We start from the raw sequence: 18,216 nt of genomic DNA on the forward strand, positions 1-18,216 counted from the left end.
CCAGCTGTGCTTTTCCAGCGCCACACCTTTCGACTCTGGCTCCTCAGCATCTGCAGTCCTCACTTTCTGTCATTGTGACACTATGCCCAGCTCATCAGGAACATGGATTGAATTCTTGTGCTACTGGCACCGATCTGATCCATCTGGCTGTCCAGTCAACTCAGCCAATTGATCACGTGCTAATTTGGCACCCAACAGGCCAACAAGAAGCCATTCCTGGTATCTAAGACCCCAGGCGGCAAAACCCACTGGATGATCTCTCCCGGCCAATCAGACACCATCAGCTCATATTGCTGGGGAGTGGCCTTACTGCCAGCCACTCCATTCTAAGCCCCAACCGATGATTCCCTCCCACCATCATTACCCTAGAAGCTGGATCTTGGAGCCTCTGATGGGGATAGCAATGGCAGTGGCCATCATTTTGCCAGGAGTTACATGCAACCCCACACCTGTGAGTTCCCTTGCCCACTCCTGATGGCAGGTAGGGATTTTAAATGGGCATTAACAGCCCACTTAAGGATTTTAATTGGCATTGGGGTGGAAAGATAATCCATGAGCCTTCTCGCTGTGGATTTAATGAGTCGCAGGGGCCCAGCAAACACTCTCCCATCTGCTAAATCACCAAAATAATAAACTTTAGCCAATGTGCCCTTTGATGAATTTTAGCAAAAGGCAGAGGTAAGAACAGTAATTTACAAGCTTTTTCCTGACAGACATAGGCACCATCATAAGCCAAGGTCTCCATACGTCAAAGGACAAATTCTTGATAAGATCATGTGAAAGGTTCGATAATTCCATTCCTGAAAACCCAACCGTAGCCTGTATTTGTTTGGATGGCATGTGGGCTAAGATATCGGAATACTAGTGACCATGATGTAGACTCATAGAATTGTGCAGCATGGCAAGTGGTCCTTCAACCCATTGTGTCTACACTGGTCCTAACCCTAACACTAACCACAACCCTAACCTTAACCTTAATCCGAACCTTAACCCTAAACCTAACACAAACACTAACCTTAACCCTAATCCTAATCCTAAACCAAACCCTAACTCCAAAACAAATCCTAACCCTGAACCTAACCTTAACACTAACCCTAACCCTGTTGTATATGCTGTAATTCTATTCCGTGCTTGGTTCATAGCCTTATTAGATTAGATTACTTACAGTGTGGAAACAGGCCCTTTGGCCCAACAAGTCCACACCGACCCGCCAAAGCGCAACTAACGCATACCCCTACATTTACCCCTTACCTAACACTACGGGCAATTTAGCATGGCCAATTCACCTGACCCGCACATCTTTGGACTGTGGGAGGAAACCGGAGCACCCGGAGGAAACCCACGCAGACACGGGGAGAATGTGCAAACTCCACACAGACAGTCGCCTGAGGCAGGAATTGAACCCAAGTCTCTGGCCCTGTGCGGCAGCAGTGCTAACCACTGTGCCACCGTGCCGCCCTATTACTATGGTATTTCAGGTGATCATTGAAATACTTCCTAAATGTTGTGGTAGTTCCCACCTCATCACTCATTTTTCAGCATTAAATTCCAATTGCCATCACTCTGTCCATCTGATCACTTCCAGATACTATGATGTGGAAATGCTAGAGTTGGACCGGGGTGGACAAGGTCAAAAATAAAACAACACCAGATTATAGTCCAACAACTTTATTTGAAATTGCAAGCTTTCGGAGCGCTGCTCCTTCATCAGGCGTGGTATTAAAGGAAGGCATAAGACACAAGTATTTGCAAGTGAAAATGTAGCAACGTTTAAACTGGTTGCCCTTGTTGAATCTTTTAATCAATTAGGAGGTAGACTGCTGATTAAAATGCAAAATCCAGATGCCTTTTAAGTCTTTGTCACTAGATAATTAAAGGTTTTAACAATGTGCAAGTGGTGACATCTTAGGTTAGACAATACACTTAAGGTGTGAAGCCCCTTTTCGAACATGTCTGTGTTTTAAGCTGAGGTCCATTTGTTTTTTGACCTGAAAAGCATCTTGAATGAAACAATTCATGTGTGTATGTGTGTGTCTTTGTCTGTGTCCATTATTGTGTGTGTCTTCATGTGTGATAGAGAATGAGTGAGTGTGTCTGTGTCCATTGCTCTGTGTGTGTGTATGTATTTGAGAGTGTGCAAGTGTGTGTACACACCTGTGTATATGTGAGTGTGCATAAGTGAGTGTTTGTATGTGGGAGGAGGGTGTGTGTAAGTCTGTGTGTGGGAGTATATAGTCTGCTGAGGTTACTGATAGCATGACATGAACCAAGATCACGTTTGGGGTTGTCCTCATGGGTACAAAACTTGGCTATCAGCCTCTGCTTAGTGATTTTGTATTGCATATCTCAAAATCCATCTTGGAGGACCCTTAGCTGAAGATCAGAGGCTGAATGTCCTGGACTGCCGAAATGCTCCCCCATTGGGACTAAACTCCACTGAGTGTCGATGGTTGTGCTGTGTCCATTCATCCGTTGTCATAGCATCTGCATGGGCTTGTCGATCTACCATGTGTCAGGGCATCCTTGCCTGCATCGTATAAGATAGACAACATTGGTACATGAGTCACATGAGTCCCCGTGTGTACATGGTGGATGGTGTTCCCACATGTGATGGTAGTATCCATGTTGATGATCTGACATGTCTTGCAGTGATTGCCATGGAAGGTTGTATGGTGTTGTGGTCGATGGTGTCCTGTTGTCAATGCTGCAAACAATGGTCTGTTTAAGGTTCGGTGGTTGTTTGAAGGTGAGAAGTGGAGACATAGGGAAAGTTGTGGCAAGACATTCATCACACTCTCTCAAATGCGCGCGCGCGCGCGCGCACACACACACACACACACACACACACACACACACACACGGTAACGGACAGTCACAGTCACACTCTCTCTCATACACACACACGGGAATTATTTCATTCAAGATTCTTTTCTGTCAACAAAATAAAATTGGACCTCAGCTTAAAACATAGACAGGTTTGAAACAGGATCTCACACCTAAAGTGCATTGTCTAACCTATGATGTCACCTCTTGAAAGGTGCAAATAACAGGGTGTAGTTTTTCCACTCCCGGGAAGTACTGGATGATGAAGGGTACTCTATTGGTGGTATCCCATGTCTGTCTTCTGTGGAGGCCATTATGGTTTCTCGCTGTGGCACGAGGGAATTGGCAATCGATGAGCTAACCATCGAATCTCATTCTTATGACAGCACTCTTCGACATCCTCAGGTGTCTGTCATGTCCCCTTTCATCTGAGCAGATCCTGTGTATGCGTAGGGCTTGTCTGTAGGCAATGGCTGTTTTAATATGTTTAGGGTGGAAGCTCGAGAAGTGTAGCATTGTGAGTTTATCTGTGAGGATACCCACTGCCCTTTGGGTGAAAATGCTCTTCCTTAACTCTCCCCTAAACCTCCTGGCCTTTACCTTAAATCTCTACTTATTGGTAATGCATCTTTCTACTAAGGTAAAATGTTTCTTCCTATCTGTTCTATTTACACCCCTCATAATTTTCTGGAACTCAATCAGGTCCCCCCACAGCCTCTCTGCTCCAAGGAAAACTGCCCCACTCTGACTAATCTCCCTTCAAAGCTGGAAAGCTCCAGCCCAGGCAGCAATCTGGCCAGTCTTCTCTAATGCAATCACATATATCCTATAGTCTGGTAAGCAAAACCGCACACCGCCTAACTGATGGTATATACAGCTCCATCACAATCTCCTTATTCTTGTATTCAAGGCCTTGACTGATGGAGCTGAAAATGTGTTGCTGGAAAAGCGCAGCAGGTCAGGCAGCATCCAAGGAACAGGAGAATCAACGTTTCGGGCATAAGCCCTCCTTCAGGAATGCCTGAAACGTCGATTCTCCTGCTCCTTGGATGCTGCCTGACCTGCTGCGCTTTTCCAGCAACACATTTTCAGCTCTGATCTCCAGCATCTGCAGTCCTCACTTTCTCCTTGACTGGCAGACATCTCATATACCTTAACCACCAAGAGTCATAGAGTCCTAGAGCACGGAGTCAGGCCCTTTTGCCCAAACTGGTCCATGCTGACCAAAATATCCATCAACACTAACCCCATTTCCCTGCACGTGACGCATATCCTTCTAAATCTTTCTTAACCATGTGGTTGTCCAAATGCCTTTTATATGTTGTTAATATACCTGCCTCAATCACTTCCACTGGCAGCTCATTCCACATGTATATCGTACCTCAATCACTTGTCCTGTTGCCTTCAAGGATCTGTGAATAGTACTTAGTACTTCCGCAGGTTCTACAATTCATCCTTTGCCTGTTAGTCCTCACAAAATGCATCATCACTCATTTTTCAGTATTAAATTCCACTTGCTATCTGATCAGCTCATCTATACCACCCTTAGTCTAAGACATTCCTCTCGCTTTTTACCACACCACCAATTTTCTTGTCATTTGTAAACATATAGCTCATATCTCCTACATTCATGTCTGGGTCATTAAAGTACACAACAGCCAGCAGCGAACCCTGTGGTACACCACTGGACATAGGCTTCCAGTCATTAAAAACAATCTTTGATCATTACCCTCTCCTTCCTACAACCAAGCAAAATTTGAATCCAATTTACCAACTTGCCTTGGCACACATGGACTCTCAGTTTTGACCAGGCTTCCATGTGAGACCGTGCCAAATATCTTTCTGAACTCCATGTAGACAACATCCACTGCATTACCTTCATCTACGCACCAGCCCACCTCCTCAAAAACTCAATCAATCATGACCTCCTCCTGAGTGAGATAGAATATTCGCCACTAGCTACTCAAAAACCTTGAGGAAAAGCAACGGGCAATTTGTGCTGGCACAATGCTTACCTAGAATTATCCACAAGACAGCTATGCAAATCACCGAATCCCTACAGTGTGGAAGTAGGCCATTTGACTCAAAGTCCACACTGATACCCCATTTCTGTAACTCTGCATTTCCCATGGCCAATCTACCTAGCCTGCACATCCTTGGATTGTTGGGAGGGAACTCATGCAGACTCCGGGAGAATATGCAAACACAACACAGATAGTTGCCTGAGGATGGAATCGAACCTGGGCACTGCGAGGCAGTAATACTAGCCATCATACTGCCTCATTGGGTAAAGGGAAAACAAGGCTGCTTTATAAATCCACAATTTTTTGTTGACAATATAAAATCTAGTTCCCTGTACAGTCTATTATGTTTCTTTATCTATATCAATGATATGTTGCTTGGAAGATTCTCTCATCGTGCTGACAAGTTACAATTAGTGCATTTTCTGCAGAAGGTTATGATAATGTTGCATGACTGGATAGAGATAGTTCATTTTCATTAAGGTAGGTCTATAAAAATACAGATTTTGGAGGATAGTCAGAGGGATTAGATTTGAAAGAAATAAGTGAAAATGTAAGCAGGAATGAGTTTTTCTGCAGAATTTAACACTGTCAGGCTATCAAATCAGTTGGCAGGAGGGGGACTAGGTAGTTGACTTTTCTGCAGACTGGATCACTCAGCAGTAGAGTCCCGGTGACTGATTTGTGAGAGCTGTCATTGTATGATAGTGCAACCTTCTCATTGGTCTACTGCACTGTGTCTTTTGGGGCACCAATGGTGCTGTCCTTTTATCATGATCCAAGCTGTTACCCGATCACCTTAATTCCAACTCAGTTTAACCAGGTTAGCTCACAGTTCACATTCCAAACGATGTTCAGGTCAGGTGAATTGGGCCATGCTAAATTGCCCATAGTGTTAGGTGCATTAGTCAGGCGAAAATGTGTTGCTGGTTAAAGCACAGCAGGTTAGGCAGCATCCAAGGAATAGGAAATTCGACGTTTCGGGCATAAGCCCTTCATCAGGAATGAGGAGAGTGTGCCAAGCAGGCTAAGATAAAAGGTAGGGAGGAGGGACTTGGGGGAGGGGCGATGGAGATGTGATAGATGGAAGGAGGTCAAGGTGAGGGTGATAGGCCAGAGTGGGGTGGGGGCGGAGAGGTCAGGAAGAAGATTGCAGGTTAGGAGGGCGGTGCTGAGTTGAGGGAACCGACTGAGACAAGGTGGGGGGAGGGGAAATGAGGAAACTGGAGAAATCTGAGTTCATTCCTTGTGGTTGGAGGGTTCCCAGGTGGAAGATGAGGCGCTCCTCCTCCAGCCGTCGTGCTGTTATGTTCTGCCGGTGGAGGAGTCCAAGGACCTGCATGTCCTTGGTGGAGTGGGAGGGAGAGTTAAAGTATTGAGCCACGGGGTGGTTGGGTTGGTTGGTCCGGGCGTCCCAGAGGTGTTCTCTGAAGCGTTCCGCAAGTAAGCGGCCCGTCTCCCCAATATAGAGGAGGCCACATCGGGTGCAGCGGATGCAATAGATGATGTGTGTGGAGGTGCAGGTGAATTTGTGGCGGATATGGAAGGATCCCTTGGGGCCTTGGAGGGAAGTGAGGGAGGAGGTGTGGGCGCAAGTTTTACATTTCCTGCGGTTGCAGGGGAAGGTGCCGGGAGTGGAGGTTGGGTTGGTGGGGGGTGTGGACCTGACGAGGGAGTCACGAAGGGAGTGGTCTTTGCGGAACGCTGATAGGGGAGGGGAGGGAAATATATCCCTGGTGGTGGGGTCCGTTTGGAGGTGGCGGAAATGAGGGCGGATGATACGTTGTATACGGAGGTTGGTGGGCGGAATTGCAGGGAAATCAATCTGGGTGGGTTACTCTTCGGAGGGTTGGTGTGGACTTGTTGGGCTGAAGGGTCTGTTTCTGCACTGTAGGGAATCTAATCTAATCACTCATGCCTCCTGGCTTTTGAGCATCCCCAGTTGTAGCTTTGACTTCAGATACTGAGGTCTTAACCTCAACAATATTCTTCCTAAATATCACCATTTCTTCCTGTGAAACTTACCTCCTTGACTAAACTGGTCCTCTTTTATATGGGGCTTGGTGCCATACTTAGAGAATGTAGTCCTTGTGAAAACTGCATGGAGCATTGTCCTCTGTTTGAGGCACTATATAAATGCAGCTTGTTGTTGATAATTCAGATTGAAAATGCTCACTGCTGACAGGGTGTGGCGCTCTTCTCCCATGTTTGAAACCTACACTTTGAGCATTTGTCCCATGAAATTTCCTGCTCATAGTTTGCAATCTCAAAACCACAAGATGGCCTTTGATGGTTTGACCAAACTGTGGAAGATTAAGAGACACACATAAAAAGAAATCATTCTGAGGATTGAAGGGAATTGACAGGAATGTCTAATTTGTAACATTATAGAGAAAAGTTTGGAGTCCGTGATTGAAACAAAGATTGATTTTAATCCTGAGTGGCACCGATAGGAACCGCTAAAGAGAGGGTGAGATGGCCAATGTGTTCCTAATAGATCTGTTTAACTCCTTTTATCATAGTTCACTTCTCACCTTGAACATTCAGGAAAATGTTGCGGGTTGCATGTCAACAGAGAGCAAAAAAAGCAGAGAAACATTCGTCTCTCTGCATCCTAGCCTCACGGAATTAGAGTCAGAGAGGCACACAGCAAGGAAACAGACCCTTTGGTCCAACCAGTCTATGCTGAACATAACCCCAAACTAAACTAGTCCCACCTGCCTGCTATTGGCCCATATCCCTCCAAACCTTCCCTAATTGTTTACTTATCCAAATGTCTTTTAAATGTTATACCTGCACCTACATCTACCACTTCCTCAAGAGGTTCATTCCACGCATGAATCACCCTCTATGTAAAAAAATTGCCCTGATACTTTTTAAAAATCTTTCTCTTCTCACCTTTAAAATGTGCCCCCTATTCTTGAAATCTTTCATACTGGGGAAAAGACAACTCCCATTAACCCGATCTATAGCCCTCATTATTTTATCCAGTTCTAAAGGTTGCATCTCAACCTACTCAGCTCCAGTGGAAGAAAGGTCCTGGCCTATCCAGCCATTTTATTTAACCCAAACCTTCCATAGCTATTAACATCCTGGTGAATGTCTTCTGAAACCTGTTTGGAAATGCTCTGGGACAGGTGGCATCAAAGCTCACCTCTAACCCAAAAGGAATAGTTCAGTTTTTGAGGTAATATTCTTGCTGGGAAGGAATGGCCTTTTTTTCCCTCTTATCTGGTGCTTGATATGACTTATAAAATTATTTTTAATCAACTTGTTTGGGTATGTTACAGCACACCTGTGTCACAGGTAGGTCTTGTGCACAGAGACACCTGAACACCACCACACGGACTTTCACAAATGGTGATTTTGATCAGTCTGTTTGAATGGGTTATGACACAGCTGTGAGGCAAGCGGGAGTTGAACACACACTACACACATACCCCAGAAAGTATCGTCTCAGAGTAAGGAGTCACCCACTTAAGACAGAGCTCAGGATGAATCTCTTCTACTTGAGGGTAGTGAATCGGTGAAAATTTTTACCGGAGAGTTGTTGAGGCTGGGTCAACAGGTATACTCAAGGCTGAGATAGTTTTTAAATCAGGAAGGGAATCAACAGTTATGGGAAAAGGCAGGAAAGTGGAATTGAGGATTATTGGATCAGCCATTGAATGGTGGAGTAGACTCGATCGAATGAATGGCCAACTTTTATTCACCTCTTACGGTCTTAACTATGAAAGTGGCAGAAATGGCATGTAAGTAACTACATATTTTTAACCATCCCTCCCAGCCTGGTTCTGTTGGATGTATGGGATTAAAATACAGCTCCATATTGGTTGTTAGCAGTCACCAGGCCAGGGGGCTGGACATGTTACTGCACATTGACATGCTGTTCCAACTATGCATGGCTCAGCAGCTGACATGGCAAACACACTGCAGGTGCCTGAACAAGCAACCATGTTCTGAAATCAGAGGGGAGTCATGTTCAGTCACAACGGGATCAGGGCACTGTGTACAGGTTTGGGAAAGGTCAGACAACCAGGATAGTTAAGGTCAGGACATTCTCCTCACAGGAGCTGAGGAACTCAGTGTTGGTCAGGCATCCATCTTGGCTCATTCTGTCCTGTTATTTCTCCTGGACGTAAAGAAAAGGAAGGATTGGGGGCATGAAAGCACGTGGCACAGCTTATACTATGGGTGCAGATGGAGGAGGAAAGGTGGTGAGTAGGCAGTGTAAATGCCATGCAGGGATGGATTTGTGGAAGAATTGGGTGGGTGGAAACGAATGAGAGAAGATGTTGCATGGAACAATGAAAATAGTAGAGCATGAACTTTGGTGGGAGGTGGAGGCAGGAGCAGAAAGAAGATGGTGGCACCAACCTTGGCAGAGAAGGTCATTGACCTTTTCTGGCACTGTAGGGCATCCCTCCAGCTGGCTGAGACCACATGCCCTGGGTGGCAACCTCACAGCAGGCTGGCAGGATCTTTTTTTTAACCAGTCCTGCGGAAGTGGTGGGCCTCCGTCTGCGCTACCCCTTTCATAGGTCCCTCAGCCCCCAGTTTGTAATGTGGGGCTCCAATTTCCACTTGAATGCATTCTTTAATTTATTCATTCATTCACGAGATGAGGGCCTTGCTGTCTGGGCTGGCTTTTATTGTCCATCCCTAATTGCCCAGAGGGTGGTGAGAGGGTACTGCAGATGTGGAGTCACATATAGGCTAGTCAGCTACAGATGGGAGTTTTCTTCCCTAAAAGACATTAGTAAACTAGATGGGGTTTTCCAACAATCAGCAATGGGTTCACGGTCATCATTAGACTCATAATTCCAGATTTTTAAAAAATTCAAATTTCACCATCACAGGATTTGAACTCAGGTGCCCAGAACGTTACCTGGGTCCCTAGATTAGCAGTCTAGTGATAGCACTACTAGACCATTGCTTAGACATGTGACTGGTGCATACGTCTGAAACCATAAAGGGCTGCTAGGGACTGCCAGCACTCATCTAGGTACACAAGGATCTTTTAAAGTCCTGGCTCCAGGGGTGAGACTAATCTGGGATATCCTGACAGTAGCAAGTTCTTCTGGTTCTGATGACTGTTAGAATCGGATGAGCAGTAGATGAGGGGTCACCGAAGGAGCGGTGTAGATAGTTAATGAGGCAGATTTGGAATGATAGCACTAATAGATTCATTAGGCCTCATGGTGAGAGACTGCATTGTATTGACACTTAGCTAAATATTGTTCAAGTTCACCCATGGTCAACAGCAGGAAACAAATAAAGTTACATGAGAATGGGGTTAGACGCAAGCAGAATAAAAAGGCAGAGCCCATTATGGTGCCATGCACGCCTGGGATTGCTGGGCTGCCCTCCCTCTGTCAGCTTCCTGTTGACCTCATTTTGCATCTGCTAACCCAATCCTACTCATGGGTAGCACAGACTGTATGGTGTCTGACTGCTGCCCCCTGCTGGGAAATGTGTCCTAGATGGCCAAGCTCACCAGCACCTTCTGAGGAGAATTAGACACGGTCAATAAGTGCTGACCCAGCCAGCGAAGCTTGCATCCCCTAAATGAATAACAATAAAAAACCAAATCCACAGGCCATCTCATACATGGACTGCAGCTCTTATGCACTGTTGACTATCTGTTCTGACTATCATTTATATTTGCTGTAAATATTGTATTTTTGTTGGCCCACCCCAGCCCCCTCCCCATTTACAAAGTCCTGACTGGCATGTGCTGTCTATCTGGTAGTGTCTCAGTAATGACGACAGACTGTCATTTGTTGGCACCTACATGTTGTTTGCTACCATTTTGCACAACCACCTTTGGCAGGCTCTCAGCATCCTCCTGCAATTTGGTCAATGACCAATTATTTCAAGTGAAGTTCAGGAGTTGCTTATTGTACGGTTTCAAAACCCTTTTCTGTACAAAATGCAGTTATTGTTCGATTGTAGAACATCGGAATGTAAACAATTTCTGGAATGGAGATTAAAGAGTGTGATCATGGGAATTGTAGCAGCCTTTCAAAGCTACTGTATTTCCAACACGTGTCTTTGTATTTAACAACACCAATTACTTATGCAGTGGAATTAATGTAGAAGATCCTAAGCTCCTTCATTGGGTGTTATGAAGGTAAGTTTGACACAGAGCCACATGAGGAGAAATGAGGCTATGTGACCAAAATCCTAACCAAGGAGGTATGTTGTAAGGGAGAGAGAGATGGTGAGAGCTTTAGGATTAAGGAAGGATTAAGGAAGGATTAAGGAAGGATGAAAAGATGGCCCCTGAGATAAAACGAGAAGAAACAGGAATCTCCAAGAGGCCAGATTTGGATGAGGGTATATCTCAGAGGGTTGGAGGGTCCAAGAATTTTACTGAGATAGATTTGATCAAGAAGGGTGATTTCCTGTTCTGGCACCAACAGTTTTACTGGTATATTTCTGAATAATGGGTTTCCTGATGGAAGCTTTGTCCTTACATTTTTCTTGGATGTCGACAAAAACAAAAGAACTGACTGTGACCACCTTGTACCCTCTTACCAATTCACTCACCCGCCTGGTGGGAATTGCTTCTTGCCTCTACTAATGCAGAGTTATTTCATCTGAAGCAAGGAGACCAGAGGCACAGCCAGTTCCTCCCTCATCTCCTTCTGACCCATTGTCATTCTGCTCCCCAGGGTGCATTTCCTTCAGTGTCCAGTGGGGGCAGCTATCTGTCTACGACCTTAGAGCAGTGAGAGGAAAGAAAACAAGGTAAAACAGGAACAGAAACTGGTGCTAAAAGCATACTGCATCCCTTATGGAACAGACAGTTACAGGAATTGGGCAAAAGTGAGGACTGCAGATGTTGGAGATTAGAGTTGAGAGTGTGGTGCTGGAAAAGTACAGCCGGTCAGGCAGCATCCGAGAAGCAGGAGAGTTGATGTTTCGGGCAAAAGCCCTTCATCAGGAATTGGCCCCTCAATCTTGTCAACGAATCATACAGCATGGAAACAGACCCTATGGTGCAAGCAGGTATGCCAACCATAATCCCAAACTAAATAAGTCTCACCTGCCTGTTTTGATCTGTATCCCCCCAGCGTTTACCTATCCATGTACTTGTCTCAATGTCTTTTAAACATTTAACAGTACCTGCTCTGGAAGCTCATTGCACACACAAATCACTCTCTGTGCAAAAGAATTGCCCCTCATCTCTTTTGTAAGTTTTTCTACTCTTATTTTCAAAAAATATGGTGCCTCATCTTGAAATCCCCCAGCATTAGGAAAAGACACCTGTCATTCACCTTACCTATATCCCTCATTTTCTTATAAACCTCTATAAGGTCATCTCTCAACCTCCTGTGATCTAGTGAATAAAGTCCAAGCCTATCCAGCCCTCTCCTTAAAGCTCAAACCCTCCATTCCCGGCAACTTCCTGGTAAATCTCTTTTGAACCTTTTCCAGATTAATAATATCCTTCCTGTGGCAGGGAGACCAGAACTGGGACAGTACCAGAACAGTACTCCAGGGCATAACGTCCCATCTTCTATCCTCAAAGATCTGAGCAATGAAGGCAAGTGTGCTAAATGCTTCTCAGCCACCCTATGATGCAAACTTCAAAGGATTATGTACCTGAGTTCCTTAGGTCTCTCTGCTCTATAACACTGCATAAGGCCCTATTTTAATTGTGAGTCTTGTGTTTGTTTTACCAAAATGTAATGCCTAGCATTTATCCAAATTCAACTCCATTTGCCACTCTTCAGACATTGACCCAATTGATCAAGATCTCTTTGTAATCTAGTTAACCTTCTTCACTGTCCATTATACCACCAATCTTGGTTCTTGTTCGCTTGATGTATCTGGTCAACATTAGGCAACATTCTTTGGATTGGAGATAAATTGTTCCCTCACCATTGTTTCCACTCCAATTGCACTGGCCTTGCAGACCAGAGGTATCTTTGCAATCCTTAAGCTGCAGTTTACAGGGAAGTGCTTCACTAACGGTAGTGGTTTTCAGGATGGGGTGGATCCACTGCTGGGTTTTCCAACATGTCGATCCACGTTGACTGATGACTGCAACACCATAAGCACTACAAAATTACTTTTCCCTCACCTTACATGACCTGCTTACTGAACTTCACAACAGCATTGCCAATAATTTCTGTTTAAAGACATGAACAATGCCATGTTGTAATTATTGGCAAGATCAGTATTATTGGCTTCTCTCATTAATTCATGGGAAGGTCCTGTGTTTCCACTTCCTGAATTATTGCCGCCTATGTTATTTTGTTGTTTTACTGCAGTGACTGTTGGAACAGTTGATTGTCAACATATCTTTGAGGGGGAAATAAAAATCAATCATATTGATGGGGGACAGGAGTCACATATCAATCAGACCAGGGCATGCCCTCATTTAAACTACATCAGTGAGTCTGTTGGGTTTTTTTTACTGACAGTCCAGCAGCTCATTTTCACTAATTGATAACCAGTCTTTTATTCTCAGAATTTTTTCTTCATTAAAATGAATTCAAATTGTCAGTCTGCCAAAACTGGGGTTTAAACTCACAACCTCTGGCTTACTAATAATCTTGCCTTGTTGTCTCTGGAAGATTGCTGTATCTCACATTTCCTGTTCACCAAAAATAAAACTTTAGCGATGTCTCATTTTGGGCTGTACTGAGGTCTTTTCTCCAGCTCTCTCTCTCTCTCTACCAATTTACTGTTTCTTCAATTTCTTTTACTTTTGTCTGTCTCTTGCAAACTTATTGGTTACTGACAATTATTTCACCAAAACCTTCCACTCATTTTATTTTTTCTTTTCTTCCTTTCTCCCCAGTTCTATTAATACGCATGTCTGCCTTTTATTTGCCCAGTCAGGAGGCCTCCCCACCCCCCGGCATCACGCAGAAGAAGTTTGTTCCCGATTTTCAAGTTATTTTCAGAGCTCCACCACAGTGGAAAACTGGCAATGTGCAACAAAAGAAACACCTTACATTGAGATAGAGCATTCAATGTGGCAGCACGTAATGATGTTCTTGACATCAGACCGTAAGAAATAGGCATAGGAACGGGCCTTTTGGCCTTTCGAGCCCATTCAATGTTCATGGCTGAGCTGACATTCCTCACGGTCCACTTTCCTGAAATTTTCCTACAGTGCTTGATTCCCCTACCGAGCAAATATCTACCTATCTCAGCCTTAAATATACACAAGGATTCTGCCCCTATGGTTCCCAGAGGCAAGGAGTTCCAAACCTCTCAGAGAGGAAGTTCTTCTTCATCTCAGTATTAAATTGGTGTCCCTTTATTCTGAGACTCTGCCCTCTGGTCCTAGGGTCTCCCAGGAAATTTCTGCATTTACCCAGTCGAGCCCCTTAAGAATTGTCTATGCTCCAATTGGATCTCCCCTCATTCTTCTAAATTCCAGTGATTAGAGTTCCATCCCGTTCAACTTTTGCTCATTAGACAATCCCTCTGTACTGGGGAACCATCCTTACAAACCTTCTTTGAACCGCCTCCAATGAAATGAAACTTTTTCTTAAATAAGAACATGTGTACTACAATCAGTGAAGGTGATAGGAGCTAAAAATTTGATCAAAGAGGTCAGTTTTAAAGAGCACCTCACATGAAGAGAGAAAGGCAATGAAGCAAAGGAGCTTAGGAAGGGAATTCCAGAAGTAAAACACAGACAACCAAAAGCAGGATTGTCAATGTTGGGATGAGCGAAATCAGGGATGTGGAAAACTGCCAAGAATTTGAAGTTGGTTAAAAAGTCAAGGGTTGGGGTGAGGCCATGGACAGATTTGAAAACCAGGAGCTGGATTTCATTGCTGCACAGTAAGAATCAGTCGACGTGGAAATGACAAATTAATGAGGTAGACGTACATGCAGCAGCAGTCTGCACAGGGACGAGTTTGTGTCAAGTGGAAATTTGATGTTGGCTGGGAGAGCATTTGAACACAGTGAAGTTTTAATGTGACAAGGCAGATGGGATGTGCAGCAGCTGAGGCAGGGGTAGCTGGCCTGCTCAGCATAAAGCTATTACCACTGGGATAAAATTTGGTTGTGGGGAACAGAGTTTATGATGGGGAATAAACCCAATGGTTTCAATCTCTGCTTGCCTAGTTGGAGAAGACGTCTGTTTATTCACACACATTGAACATACATGGAATCTGATCACATCTCTGAGGGATAGTGAGCAGATTGGAACTAGGAGGAGGTAAAATAGATCCTTAGGGAACTCCAGAGGTAACAGTGAGAGAGTGGGAATAAAAGCCATTGCAGGAGATTCTCTTGCTATGATTGAATGAGTCGAGAGTTGAACCAAACTAAGGTTGTTGCAACTAACTGGAGTGTTGAAGAGAGGAAAGGAGGGGTAAGGTGTGAGTCACTGATGTAAAAGGCTGTAGATAGATGGAGAAGGATAGTTCATTATTGTCACAGTCACAAAGAATGTGATGTTAACAATGGTTGAAACAATGCCCATGGCAACAACTCGATTGAGAACAGTTGCAACATGGGATTGTGGGAAAATGAACACAGAATTGGGAAAGGGTAATGTGTTTAACATCTTTGGAAAGCAGAAGAAGGTTGCAAATGGAGCAGTAGTTTGCACATTGGGAGGGATGAAGAGTAGATTTCTTTTTGCAGAAGGGGTGGTGACACCAGCTTTGAAGTGCAGAGGAAGACAGGATGATGGAGGGATTGATTGAACTGCTGTAAACAGTTTGGATGGAGTGAGATTGAGGGAGCGGGGGTGGGGGGAGGGGTGGTGGTGGTGGCGGCCTTCATATAAGATGACGTTGGAGAGACCATTAGGAGAGCTTGATTAGAGTCGAAATGTATACAGAAACAAAGCAGTGGGGAATACTTGGGGAGGTCTGTTTCAAAGGTTTAGGAAGGGAGTGAACGAGTATGGGCAGCTGAATGAAACTTTTTTGAGACAGGTAAGTTACATAGTATCATTATAACTATTGTCAGAAGTGAGGATGGAGAGGAAAGGGGAGGATAGTTTAAGATAAGACGGTAGGAAAGAAAAAAAGTTGAGTATTATTTTTATGTCCTCAGATGACTTTTCTTAAGACAGCTTTTTGAGCTATTTAAGATGCAGGCTCCTAACCATCCCATTCTGATCCATGAATAACAGAATGGTAAGAGATGGTGAAGAGGGTTTGGATGGGCGCCCCTTCCTTTCCTTTTTAACTCAATCACGGAAATGTGGAATTAGTGAGCTGGGTCAGCATTTATTGCCCATTTCTAGTTGCCATGAAGACGATAGTACTGAATTGCTGTGGCCCATGTGGACATCCACATGTCTTTAGAGAGGGAGTTCCTGGATTTTGATCCACTGACAATGAAGAAAAGATCATATATTTCCAAGTCAGGATGGTGTGTGGTTTGGAGGGGAACTTGCCATGGTGTTCCATGTATCTGCTACCCTTGTCCCACTAGATGGTAGAGGTCACAGGTTTAGAAGATGCTTTCTCAAAAGCCTGGATAAATTATTTTAGTGCATCTTGTAGAAAGTACTTACTGTGCTGAGTGTCAGTGGACAGAGTGAATCTTTAACGTAACGATAGAATGCCAGTCGAGTAGGCTGCTTTGTTCTGGCTGGTGTCAAGTTTCTTCAGTGTTGTTGGAAGCTACGTTCATCAGGGTAGGTGAAGAGTATTCCATCACACTCCTGACCTTTTGTCTGACAGGTTGTGGGGCAGACTTTGGAAAGACAGGAAGTGAGTTAGTGTAGAACGTCCAGTGTTTGTGCTACTTCTGTTGCTACAATATTTATATGGTTGGTCCAGTTCTGTTTCTGTCAATGGGTAATCTCCAGGCTGCAGAAACAGCGACATTCAAGATGGCAATGCAATTGAATAACAAGGATTGATGAATCAATTATCTTTGTGGAGATGGTCATTGACTGGCAGTTGTGTGATTGAATGTTCCTTGCCACTAATTGTGCAGATCTCTCTGTGTATGGACACGAACTGATTCAGTACCTGAGGGATCACACATGGTGCTGAACATTGCGCAATCATTGGCAAACATCCTCACTTCTGACCTGGCATGATGGTCATCAATGAAGCAGCTGAAAATGTTTGGCTCTAGGACATTCCCCTGAGGAACTCCTACAGTAATGTCCTGGAGCCAAGAAGAACCTCCAACAACCACAGCTATTTTCCCAGTGTGACGCCAATCAGTTGAGAAGTTCTCCTGATTCCCACACTTGGACAAATGTTGCCTTGATGATTTCTGCCTCATTTCTGGAATTCACTCTTTTGTTCCTGTTTTCTTTTCTTTTCTCCACTTCTCATTTAATAATGCAAGAGTGTACACAAATACACCCACAACTATACAGAAGCTCACATGTCAACATAAATTACAGAATCACTGAAGATATATTTTGCTAAATGTTGGTCCAATATCAAGGAAAAGAAAAGCAGTTTGTGGTTTGTAATTTGCTGTCTTGTCCAGCTGTAGTGATCCAAGGACAGTTTAAAGTCCTAGCTCTTTGCAAATGTTGCGTGAAATTGAAATCTTTCTTTCAAATTTTCTGCCAACTGTGACATGGTGAAATTTAGCAGGCAACACGTGTTCTTAAGTGGAGAAAGAGAGAGGATACAGTAACTGACGTTTCCCACTGGCATTGCTGGCTAGGACAACATTTACTGCCCAAAGAGCAGTTGATAGACAACCACATGTCTGTGGGTTTCAAGTCACATGTGTGCCTCACCAGGTGAGGATGGCAATTTCCTTCCCTAAAGAACACGAGTGAACTGGATGAGATTTTCCCAACAATCAACAATGGATTCATGATCATCTTTAGATTCCTAATTCCAGATTTTTATTAAATTTAAATTCCACCAGCTGCCATGCCAGGATTTGAACCCAGGTCTAAAGTATCTGGATTAACATTCGAGCAATCACACCACTAGACCGATGGCTGCCCACCGCTACAGTGCAGGAAGAGGCCAGGCAGCCCATCACGTTTACACCAACCCTCCAAAGAGTATCCGACTCAACCTCAGCATTGTCCTCTGTAACCCTTGTCACAAAGCTAGTCCCTTTTTTTCTCTAAAACCTGTTCCTTGGCTCAAGGAGACTCTGTCCTTGATTTTTTTCAGAGGGGTAATAAACCGGGCGGGGCTCTGATCATTCTGGTTTGGTACAGAGATGTAAAGGATTTTGAGAGCCTTTTGTTTATATGTAAACTGATGAGACTTCAGGCCAAGATGGTCATGTTTTAGAAGTGACCTGTATAATGAAAGGGGAATGGTCAGCACTCTAGCTGAGCTGAGCAGTTTTAGTTCAGTCTTGAACTGGTTGGAAGCTCAACAGGGAGCGGTGTAGAATCTCTTGTTCTTTCTCTCTCTCGCCCTTCTGCCCTTCAACTTCAACC

This window comes from Hemiscyllium ocellatum, chromosome 22, assembly GCF_020745735.1.
Source record: "Hemiscyllium ocellatum isolate sHemOce1 chromosome 22, sHemOce1.pat.X.cur, whole genome shotgun sequence".
In the NCBI taxonomy this organism is placed as follows: domain Eukaryota; kingdom Metazoa; phylum Chordata; class Chondrichthyes; order Orectolobiformes; family Hemiscylliidae; genus Hemiscyllium; species Hemiscyllium ocellatum.